This window comes from Dromiciops gliroides, chromosome 5 (assembly GCF_019393635.1).
Source record: "Dromiciops gliroides isolate mDroGli1 chromosome 5, mDroGli1.pri, whole genome shotgun sequence".
Classification (NCBI taxonomy): Eukaryota; Metazoa; Chordata; class Mammalia; order Microbiotheria; family Microbiotheriidae; genus Dromiciops; species Dromiciops gliroides.
The window spans coordinates 199,172,440-199,185,022 of NC_057865.1; positions in this window are offsets into that span (position 1 = coordinate 199,172,440).

Below are 12,583 nucleotides of genomic sequence, written 5' to 3' on the forward strand. Positions count from 1 at the left end.
ACGTTTCTCTGAAACTGTCCCCTTCATCATTTCTTACAGCACAATGGTATTCTATGACATTCTTATAACATAATTTGTTCAGCAATCCACCAATTGATGAAAACTCCCATAATTTCCAATTGTATGCTGGTCACTAAATCTAGCGGTTCAGGTTTCATTGTTATCTTTAAGAGACTGTTGGCACAGAGTTGTAAATCAAAGACCAGATTGTAAGATGCCTGATAATGGAAGAGAAGAAAGATGTAGGACTAAAACTTGAAGCTACGGCAGGGTACTGTAGTGAAAGACTGTGATTCAAGGAGGGGATTAACCTGCATACATTTCCAGAAGAAGAAACCAGTAAATAGGAAGAGATTAAAGAAGGTACAAAAGAATGAAATAAGCAATGGAGTGAGCTCCAGAAGGATATGACAGATGAGGGCACAAAGAAAGGCTAGCCTGGACAAGGAGTGCCACCTCAACCTCACAGACTGTATTGTATATAGCAAAGGAAGAGAGGACAGTTGAAGAAATAAGCACGTGTCTATAGCTCCTCCTTGCTTGCAAGCCTTTTTCCTCACTTTGAAAATAAAACTTTATTTAATTCCTAATTCTCCTGTCTCTGGCCTGCTGTCTTTTGCTCAGGCCATTCATAGGTTAGAGTCAGGTTCTGATTCAGTTGACAATATGGTTGTTAATATCTTGAATTTCTTCAGTTTAAAAACTGACTGTACATATCCTTTGACCATGATCTATAGGAGAATGGTTCTTAGTCTTATAAATTTGAATCCATTTCTTATATATCTTGGATGGGAAACCTTTATCTGAGAAACTTGTTATAAATATTTTTCCGACTTAGCCGTTTCCCTTCTAATTTTGACTACATTATATTCGTTTCTGAAAAAACTTTTTTAATTTTATGTGATAAAAATTGTCCATTTATCTTATGTAATTTTCTCTATCACTTGTTTATCATGTTCTTATTATGAATTCATCACCTATCTGTAGATTCATAGATATAAGAGGTAATTTCTTCCTTTCTCCGCTAATTCTCACCAGAGGTTTTATCCAGCTTCTTTTATTCTTGTTCCCCCTCACTCATTCGTTTGCATGACAAGCACAAAGAATGGGCTAAAAGAGAGGGGCAAAGGTTGAAAAATCTAGGGTCTAGAAACTCTGCTAACCCATGACAATTTATAGAAAAGTTTTGAAGGGAAGCAGATTAGCTGTTAAGGATAAATGGAAATTGGGGCAGCTAGGTGGTACAGTGGATAAAGCACGGGCCTGGATTCAGGAGTACCTGAGTTCAAATCCGGCCTCAGACACTTGACACTTACTGGCTGTGTGACCCAGGGCAAGTCACTTAACCCCCATTGCCCCACCAGGGGAAAAAAAAAAAGGATAAATGGAAATTACAAAGAATTTTTAAAGGCTAAGTCAGATAAAACCTCTAGACAAAGATATGAATCATTCTAGCAAAAAAAAGAAGATTCAAGGCATGATTTGATGCTTGTCAGTTCTACTTAGGTCACTGGTCATTCTGTGTTCCAAAACATGCTTACTCCCTAAAAGTGGACACTGGGCTGCTAGATGGTACAGTGGATAGAATGTTGGGCCTGGAGTCAAGAAGACTCATCTTCCTGAGTTTAAATCTGGCCTTACACACCTATTAGCTATGTGACCCTGGGCAAGTCACTTAACCCTGTTTGCCTCAGTTTCCTCATCTGTCAAAGGACTGGAGAAGGAAATGGCAAACCACTCCAACATCCATGTCAAGAAAACTCCAGGGGGCAGCTGGGTGGAGCAGTGGATAGAGCACTGGCCCTGGATTCAGGAGGACCTGAGTTCAAATCCAGCCTCAGACACTTAACTAGCTATGTGACCCTGGGCAAATCACTTAACCCCCATTGCCTCACCAAAAAAAAAAAAGAAAAGAAAAAAGAAAACTCCAGATGGGGTCATAAGGAGTCAAAAACAACCAAACAAAAATGAACACTATCTTTCTGGAAGGAAACTTCCCTTAACTAACTCTGGAAATTGACAGATTTCTCTTAATGGGAAGCCAAAGGTAGCTGAGAATTTTGCCTGGCCAAATACTGAGTATGAATACTGGGTAGGTATATGAAAGGTCTGCCTCCCTGAAAGAGATAAAGTTGAAGAGAGCCCACTCTTCCTCATTCAGAGAAGAGGAATACAGTTGAATCCAAAAGCTGAAATCAGAAGAAACCAGTAGAGCCAACCCTCTTCGCAAATATGAACCATCAGAGTAACAAGCCAACAGGGATTGGGCCCAGTGATGACCTCACCAGAAAACATTGAAGCTTCTGCTATGTGAGCAGGCAGCATTTGCTTACATTTGCCCAACTGTTTTACCTCTATGTGTGATTCTCCATGTGTGTTTTCCTGGACCCTATTCCCATGGATTGTTATATGCATTTATGGGAGAATGTATCCCAGGCTCATGGAAGAAACATTCTATTGCTCCTTTTCTGACAATCCTATTTCATCAAATGCATTCACTTTGAAATAATTGTCTACTCTGGCTGACTTGTAAAAATAAGCAAACTGGGGCAGCTAGGTGGCGCAGCCCTGGATTCAGGAGGATCTGAGTTCAAATCTGACCTCAGATACATGATACTTACTAGCTGTGTGACCCTGGGCAAGTCACTTAACTCTCATTGCCCATAAAAACAAAACAAAAAACACAAAAAAGTAAACAAATTGGTGTGTTTTGTGGGGGAGAGGTAGATTTGGAACCTATTTTTTAAAACGCCTGTAGAAAATAATAATAAATATTATCCGATGAACCCTTTAAAAAAAAACTTTTAATCTCCCTAACAACCTGGAGTGTAGAGTGTTCTAGTCCCTTGCACCTTCTCCTCCCAGAGGTGGATTAGCCTATTTTTGGAACACAGATAACAGGGACTGGACTGTGGCAGAAATACAAACATTATCCACTTGAGGCAAGCCATTGCACAATTCATCCCACTCTCCATAATGGTTGAGATTGTAAAGCTACTTTCTTGAAACTATTTGTGAGTGTTTACACCTGAAATCTAAGCATCTGGTTAAAATGTTTTAGGGATAATTATTAATTTTTAAAAGTTAAAACTCCACAATCATTTTACCATAACCACCCATCTACTCTATCAACTTATTTAACCCTTTATTTATCCACACCCTTCATTCATTTCTCGTATTGCTCTCCTGGTCTTGCCAACTACTTATTCTTCTTATTCTGCCTCTTCAGATGCTACTTCCTAATCTTCCTTTATTCCTATCAATCCCCAGCAGTCCTTTCTTTGTCTCACTAATTATCTTCACTTACAATCTGCACCAGTATCTTATTTGGAAGATTGTCCTCTTTCAAATTTCTTCCATTTTCTCCCAAATTTTGCTAAATTCTCCTTCCCAAAATTCTTCTGATGTTCAAATCCATCCAAATAACCTAGACAATTTCCTTCTCTTTATTCAGCCCGGTTCTTTCTTTTCTCCCCCACTCCTCCCACAACCTTTTCCCTGAAGAAAACTGTCGCTCCTTTGCAGATTACTCCAACTATCAGTGTTCCTCTCTCTATAATAATCTTCCACCTCTCTCAATATACTGGTTCCTTCCCTGATGCATACAAACATACGTCTGATCTTAACATTCACTGGATCCTACCATCTCTGGGGTTTTTCAGTTATGTCCAATTCTTTGTGACCCCATTCGCGGTTTTATTGGAATAGTTTGCAGCAGCTCATTTTGCAAATAAGGAAACGGAGGCAAACAGGGTGAAGTGACTTGTCCAGGGTCACACAGCTAGCTGAGGCCAGATTTGAACTCAGGAAGATGAGACTTCCTGACTCCAGTCCCAGCACTCTACTTACTGTGCCATTTAGTTGCCCTACTATCCCTGTTAGCTATCTTCTTATATCTACTCCCCTTTTCCTCTAAACTAGAAAAAGCCATCTATGCTGAATGCTTCCCCCTTTCCTCTCTCTTTCCTAAATTCTCCATAATCCTGTTTCCAATCTCATTATTTAACTTAAATGGCTTTCTCTAAAATTACCAATGATCTCTTTTTTGTGTGTGTGTGAGGCAATTGGGGTTAAGTGACTTGCCCAGGGTCACACAGCTAGTGTTAAGTGTCTGAGGCCGGATTTGAACTCAGGTACTCCTGACTCCAGGGCCGGTGCTCTATCCACTGCGCCACCTAGCTGCCCCACCAATGATCTCTTAATCACCAAATCTAATGGATTTTTCTCGATCTCATTTTTCTTGACTTTTCTGTGGCATTTTACTCTCTTGATGGAGCACTCTCTCAGTTTTTGGTGCCACTGATCTCTCTCAGTTCTCCTCACAATAGCCCCAGGAGGCAGGTGTGATTGATTATTATCCCTATCTTACAGATAAGTAAACTGAGACTGACTTTAAGATATTCCCAAGGTCATACAGGAAATGTCTGAGGCCAAATTTGAACTCAGGTCTTTCTAATTCCAAGTCCAGCAATTTATCCACTGCCCCACATAGCTGCCATATAGTCGAACTAGTAGCAGCACCAGCAGCCTACACTTTATTAAGCTTTTGTGTTTTCAAAGTGTTTTTGCACACATATTTACTTCTGTACACCAAGGTTCCTAGCACAGGGTTCCTAGCACACTTAATAAATATTCTGGTAATGCCAGAATGAGACGGACATTTTCAGACAGGTATAATATAAATTTTTGTTTGACTAAACTTATTTGCTACAAGAGGGGACTTTTATTTGGGAAGAGGGAAGGAAGATGAAGAACAGTGATAGTATTGCAGAAGAAGAAAAAGGAGAAGGAAGAAGAGAAAGAAGAGGAGGAAGAGGAAGAGAAGGAGGAGGAGAAGATGAAATATTTTGCAATGCACAGAAGAAAGCAGAAGAAAGTTCAGAAGCAATGTTGGTACTACCATGTTAAATTTGATAGGCACTTAAAAAAACCCAAACTCTATGTCTGTATGTGGTAGATTCATGTTTTCATATGCAATCCTCTTCTTTTTTTTGGTATCTCAAACTAGCTGTCAGATCAAGTCTATAGACAAGTAGTTGCTATTACTGTGAGTCCTAGGAGGTAACCCTGTGAGTGGTTACCCTAACATTGTAACTTATGAGCCCACATAAGTGTGTTTCCGCTTAATAATCAGCCATGAGACTTAGTTCTTTAGCACAGACATTTACTCATGTAGGATAAGCAAGAACAGTAATTAGAAGCATTTTCCCTAAAACCTCATCCAGGAATACACACAGAACAAGAGTGAGCATGAATTTCAAATATAATGGCAGTGAGGCACATATGTAAGGAAGCAAAGGCAACTCACACCCGTGGAACTTCAGCACTTCGATGTCTTTTCTTTCTTTGGAGTATCCTCAAGAAGCTGCCTTTGGGGCAGGGCATTGCTGTTGATGATGAAGGAATCATTCAGCTACAAGGCTAAGATAGCTCCTTGCAGGGAGTCATGGATTCCCATGGATTCCCATGGATTCAGTCAATCCAATGCTGGGCTGAGTCAAGTTTCTTTGCTTGGTTGTCGAACTGGACTCTAATTGGGCATGGCTGCTTCCAGAATAGGTTGGACAAGCCACTCAACCACTAAACTACTACTTAATTGGGTCAGGTAGATCACTTGACCACTGATCAATTACTACCAGTCAGGGAGATCAATTGGCCTCTGGGCATTTCACCGGCAGCTCTTTGATAGGGCCTTGTAAGCTATTACTTCCTTCAGCCCCAGTCCTGGTTGGTTGTTATTGCCCTATTTTCAACTGGAATATTACAATACTCTTTCCAAATAGGGCAAAGTTTTTTTAGTTTAGGACTGGCAGAAGTCTCTGACTCCTCAAGTAAAAGAAGTGGAGGAGATCTAGCTTCTATTCTTCCTGCTTCAGAAATGGTTTCCCCGGGGCAGCTAGGTGGCACAGTGGATAGAGCACGGGCCCTGGATTCAGGAGGACCTGAGTTCAAATCTGGCCTCAGACCCTTGACACTTACTAGCTGTGTGATCCTGGGCAAGTCACTTAACCCAATTGCCTCACCAAAAAAAAAAAAAAGAAATGGTTTCCCTCAGTGAGGGACTCTTCCCTTAACTTAGAGCTTAGCCCAGTTATGCTTTCCAGAGTAAGTTATTGAATCTGTTTGTACCCCAGGCAAGTTCATTATCTTCCTGGCCTCTGCCTATACAACTGAGCTATTCAACTTTTAGACCCTAAAATGTTTCCTTTGTACCTAAAACACTACCTTTTACATTTCAATGTCTCAGTCTCTTTTTTAAGTTCCAATTTAGCAGATATCTAAATGCATCACACCCTTATGTTTGAATATGGAAATGGTAATGTTTGTTAATAATTGTCAAGTTCATAATAAAATTAATTATTAAAGGAATACAAGTTGGGAAGTGATCACTTTAGGTTAAAGAAAATACTTGTTGACTGATAAAATTGATTGATCTCACGTGATTTTCAGGTATCTCTAAAGAATGGTGTTCATTTTTGAGTCTGAGGCTCAGTTAATGGAAACAATCTTGGTAAGATCAAGGTGACCTCAACTCACTAGGATTTTGTTATCTCTATGCAGAAGATTCTCAGATCTATATATCCAATTCTATTCTTTCTCTTGAGCTGCATCATCAAATTTAGACATCTCAAACTCAACAAGTCCAAAATTAAACTCACCCTTCTTGCCAACCATTTGTAGAGGACACCACCATCCTTCCAGTTACTAAAGCCTGAAGTCTCAGCATTATGCCCAACTCCTCATTTACCCTCACCCGCCAAAACTAATCCAGTGCCAGATTCTAATTTATTTCTACCTCCACAACATTTCTCATCCATCCCTTCCCCCTCCAACTCATTTGACTGTCACCCTAGTTCACTTCACACTTGACTGAATAGCCTACTCTTTTGTCTCCCTCCCTCCCTTCTTTCCCCTTTCTGATCCATTCTCTCTCTACACAACTACAATAATTTTTTCCTTACTATTTTAAAGAACTGTGTTTATTTCATTATTTTTGTAAGGTTCACGGGCATGTCACCAGGAAGTTTTAAGGTTACTTATAATATTGTAAATGAGCAAATAGAAGCATATGTCAATTATTACAAAAAAAAAAAAAACAAATGCAAACCGATGACTAATTAATTGTCTTCATTCCATGAATAATTATTTATTAAGCAACCTACTAGATATTATGCAAGGCACAGTGGGGATATTTTAAAAAAAGAAGAAAGAGTCTCTGCCCTCAAGGGGCTTACATTCTTTATGGTATTCCCAAAGGGTTCTTGAAAGTCATCCAGGCCAACTGTATTCTGCAGATGAGAAAACTGAGGTTCAGAGAGGTCCTGACCAGAAATAAGGATGCAATAGCGCATACCCAGGACAGGAAGGAACTTGAACCCACTTCTCCCACCTCCAAATTCAGCATGCCTTCCAATAGATGTCCAGCCTCCCAGTATATTTGAATAAAAATAGGCTGGGTGTTCACATACAGCATTTGAAGCAGGCTGATGGAGTTGAGGAGGAAGAGCAGACTTTATTATCTTTGTTTCTGAGATGAATAGCCTGAGGCAAGGTCACATAGCTATTAAATGGCAGATGTGAGACAAGAATACAGGTTTTCTCCTGATAATGTGGTACCTCAAATATCAGAAACTGCAGTTTAGCTCCCTTTTTCCCAAAGTGATATTCCTAAAAGCACTGTCTGTCCAAACCCAGTCAATTTTCAGTGAATCTCTGTTGTCTCTAGGCTAAAATACAAACTTCTCTGTTTATCATTTCAAACTCTCTCACAGATTCTCCCCGGAAGTAAAATTGGCCTAATTGATGTTCCTTGTATAAGATGCTCTATCTCCTATCTTGATGCCTTGGCATAGGCTGTCTCCCAGACAGGCAGTGTTTACTTCCTCTTCACCTCCCCCTCAGAAAATCTCTGCTTCCCCTCAAAACTCCACTCAAATGTTTCGTCCTGTATGAGGCTTTTCCTGATTCTCCCACTGCTAAGTGTCTTCAAAGGGAAGGGAGAGGAAGGGAATAAGCATTTTTTTTTGGTGAGGCAATTGGGGTTAAGTGACTCTCACCAGAGGTTTTATCCAGCTTCTTTTATTCTTGTTCCCCCTCACTCATTCGTTTGCATGACAAGCACAAAGAATGGGTTAAGAGAGAGGGGCTAATAAGTGTCAAGTGTCTGAGGTAGGATTTGAACTCAGATCCTCCTGACTTCAGGGCCTGTGCTCTATCCACTGCGCCCCCTAGCTGCCCCTGGGAATAAGCATTTATATAGTGCTTACTATGAGCCAGTGGGGCAGCTAGAGTGCCAGGCCTGGAGTCAGGAAGACTCATTTTTCCAAGTTCAAATCTGGCCTCAGGCACTTAAGGTCACTGTGTGACCTTGGGCAAGTCATTCAACCCTGTTTGCCTCAGTTTCTTCATCTGTAAAATGAGCTGTGGAAGGAAATGGCAAACCCCTCCAGGATCTTTGCCAAGAAAACCTTAAATGGGGTCATGGACATGACTGAAATGGCTGAACCAATGTGCACCGGCACTGTACAAAGCATTTTTTTTACAAATATTATTGCATTTGGTCTTTACAACAACACTTCAAGGTTGGTGCAAGCTCTCATTTTACAATTGAGAAAACTGAGGCAGATAAAGGTTAAATGGGTCACATATAAAGTAAATGTATGTGGTCTGATTAGAACTCAGAATTTCCAGACTCCAGGCCTCATGCTTTATCTACTGTTCCACTATCAGTCTTTAAAGCTGCTTATGCCCCTTGAAATTACTATATATTTTCTTTGTGTCCTTGTCTCAGATCCTATCTCTTGACATATTCTGGTTGGTACCTTAGCTACCTCTCATTGCCCCAGGTAACTTTTTAAAAAAATCTTTTTTTCCCACAGTAATAAACATTTTTATTTAATGTTTTGAATTCCAAATTTTATCCCTCCTTACCCTCTTCCCCTTCCCCCACCCTGAGGCAGTAAGCAATCAGATATAGGTTATATTTGTGCAATTATGTAAAACATTACTATATTAGTCATTTTGTATAAGAAAACTTGAATAAAAGGAAAATATGAAAGGAAGTGAAAAAATAGCATGCTTCAGTCTGTGTTCAATCAATATCAGTTCTTTCTTTGGAGGTGGATAGTATGCTTCATCATTAGTCCTTTGGGATTGTCTTGGATCATGGTATTGCTGAGATTAGTCAAGTCATTCACATTTCTTCATCAAACAATATTGCTCTCTCTGTGCACAATGTTCTCCTAGTTCTGTTCACTTCACTATACATCAGTTCATACAAGTCTTTCCAGGCCTTTCTGAAATCGTCCTGCCTGTCATTTCTTATAGCATAATAATATTCCATCACCATCATATACCACAGCTTGTTAAGCCATTTCCTAATTGATGGGCACTCCTTTGCTTAGCCACCACAAAAAGAGCTGCTAGAAATATTTTTGTACAAATAGGTCTTTTTCTCTTTTGGGGGGTGTCTTTGGGATATAAATCCAGCAGTGGTATTGCTGGATCAAAGGGTATACACAGTTTTATAGCCCTTTGGGCATAGTTCCAAATTCCAGACAAGTCTTTAGGACTATAAATTGCAAAAAAAAGATGCTGCCTTCTTTAGTAGAGGGAGTTTCCATTCATTCATTCAGTAAACATTTATTTAGCACTTCTTAAGCTCTAGTCACAGTGGGATACAAAAAGAGGCAAAGTACAGTCCCTGCCTTCAAGGAGCTTATAAAAGGGGAGACAATGCCAACCAATATATAACCAATACAAAGCAAGCTAAATATCGGTTCAATAGGAAAAAATTAAAAGACAATAAAATTGGGGCAGCTAGGTGGTGCAGTAGATAAAGTACCAGCCCTGGATTCAGGAGTACCTGAGTTCAAATCCAACCTCAGACACTTGACACTTACTAGCTGTATGACCTTGGGCAAGTCACTTAACCCTCAATGCCCCCCCCCCCAAAAGACAATAGAATTAAGAGGGGTCAATGAAGGCTTCCTGTAGAAGGTGGAATTTTAGTTAGGACTTTAAGGAAGCCAGGGAGGTCAGTAGTTCAAGCAGAAGAAGAAGAAAATTCCAGCCATGGAAGACAGCCAGAGAAAATGTCTGGAGGCAAGAGATGGAATGTCTTGTTCTTGAAAGAGCCAGGAGGACAGTGTCACTGGGAATTCCCTTTACCAATGAAATCATAGATCCTTATGCTTATGGGGTGTTCCCCCCTCCCCCCAGAACCCCAAAAGCCTATAAGTTCGTCAAATGTCTGATCCATAGTAAGTGGTTAATAAATACATGTTGTTTGATCGAACTGGGGGAATTTAGCCTGGAGAACAAAGACTGAAGGAGATATGCTAGCTGTCTTTAAATGGGTAAAGGGCTATCATCCTAGTACGGCTTGGCCCTAGAAGGCAGACCAGGAGCATTGGGTGGAAGTTGCAAAGAGGGAAATTTAGGTGTAATATGTGGAAAATTGTCCTAACAATTGGGCCTTCTCATATGCAGAATAGGCTGCTTTGGGAGGTAGTGGGTTCCCCTTCCACTTGAAGGCTGGATGACTGCTTGCTGGGTATACTGTAAAGAGGATATATCTTCATTTATCTGTTCAACTAGATGACCTCTCAGGGTTATTTCAACTCTAAAACTCTGAGATGTGCAGACACTGATCCAAAGGTACATTGCAAATCAGTGGCGGGTCTGAGAAAGTCTTCAAATGTTTTTTGTCTCTCAGTTGATGCTACCACCTCTCTTTCTGTGCAATTACTTAGAATGCTATCTTTTTTATTATTATTTTATTTTAGTGAGGCATTTGGGGTTAAGTGACTTGCCCAGGGTCACACAGCTAGTAAGTGTCAAGTGTCTGAGGCTGGATTTGAACTCAGGTCCTCCTGAATCCAGGGCCAGTGCTTTATCCACTGCACCACCTAGCTGCCCCCTGTTGATTTATTTCAAAGGAGCACAATTGACTGTTTCTCAAATCTTCAACTTACAATGAAAGCAGCATGTTCCTCAGACCCTTTAGAAGAGGGTCATGACATGAAAAGACAAGTTTTCAGTACTGATGTACACTCTATCTATAGCTGAAGTCAGAGGCCTTCCTCAAAGTTTGGTAACACATCTATAATGAATTTATTTAGCCACTAGGTGTCCCCACTAAATCATCTGTAGTTCAGACCATGCTGCCTAAACTCTTCACAATTCCACAAGTAATAGAGAACACCCTTGAAGACTTCAAAAATGAATGTTACAGCCCTCTGTATGCATATAGGAAGAGGGGGTGTGCTGAGAGGGAAAAGACAATAGCATTTAAAAAATATTCCTAAAGTAGCCCACATGGGACAGTAACATTGGTTGGAGAAAACTGGATGATTCATACCACAGTCAGTATAGATGGGTTTTTTTCCTACAAGTTTGGATGGGAAAGGAAGAAGAGATCTAGCCAGAAGAGAAATAGCCTGAAGGAATGACAGAATCAAATGATTTTTTTTTAAGGATGGGGAAGCAAGTTTATAAGAAGTAAGTAGATTAGGAGGGCAGCTAGGTGGTACATATTGATATACCCTCACACACCCTGGCTTCCCAGTTTATTAATCCCCTCAGCTCTCCCTTAACTAAAACTCCATTTGATCTTTGTTGTTGTTGTTGTTTTTGCAGGGCAATGAGGGTTAGGTGACTTGCCCAGGGTCACACAGCTAGTTAGTTCCCAGTGTCTGAGACCAAATTTGAACTGAGGTCCTCCCAAATCCAGGGCCAGTGCTTTATCTACTGCACCACCTAGCTGTCCCCCTTTCTTTGTTTTTACAGTTTTTCTTACTATATAAATTGTTCTCCTGGTTGTACTCATCATCAATTTATATTTCTTCAAAATTGTTGATTTTTATAATATTGATGTTATAGTATGTTTTTGTTTCTTCTTCCTTCACTCTGCATTAGTTCATATGTCTTTCCATGTCTTTATGAAATCTATTTCTTCATTTCTTAAAGCACAATAAGTGCTCCATCAAAATCATATATCATGACATATGTAGGCATTCCGCAACTGTTGGACATCCTCTTAATTTCCAGTTATTTTTCCAACACACACACACAGATGTTATATATATATATATATATGTATTACATAAAGGATCTTTTCTTCTTTCTACAATTTATTTTGGGTAGAGATCAAAGAGAAAAGCTATTTAGTAATTTTTTGTGGGTAATTCCAAACTGCTTTCTAGAATGATCCTATCCATTCATAGATCTACCAACCGTGTTTCAATGTAACTATTTTCCTATCCAGTTTTCAAACTGGTTATTCCAAACCTTTTCTTTTCTCCTTAATCCCTGCTACTTCCTGACATTCCTTTTCCTTTTGGTAAAGGATCTTATCCCTATTTTGGGGGGGGTGGGGGTGGGGCAATGAGAGTTAAGTGACTTGCTCAGGGTCACACAGCTAGTAAGTGTCAAGTGTCTGAGGCCAGATTTGAACTCAGGTACTCCTGAATCCAGGGCCAGTGCTTTATCCACTGTGCCACCTAGCTACCCCCTCTTACCCCTATTTTAAGGAGAAAATGAAGTACATCTTTCATTTTGAGCATCCTCTCCTCTCCATTAT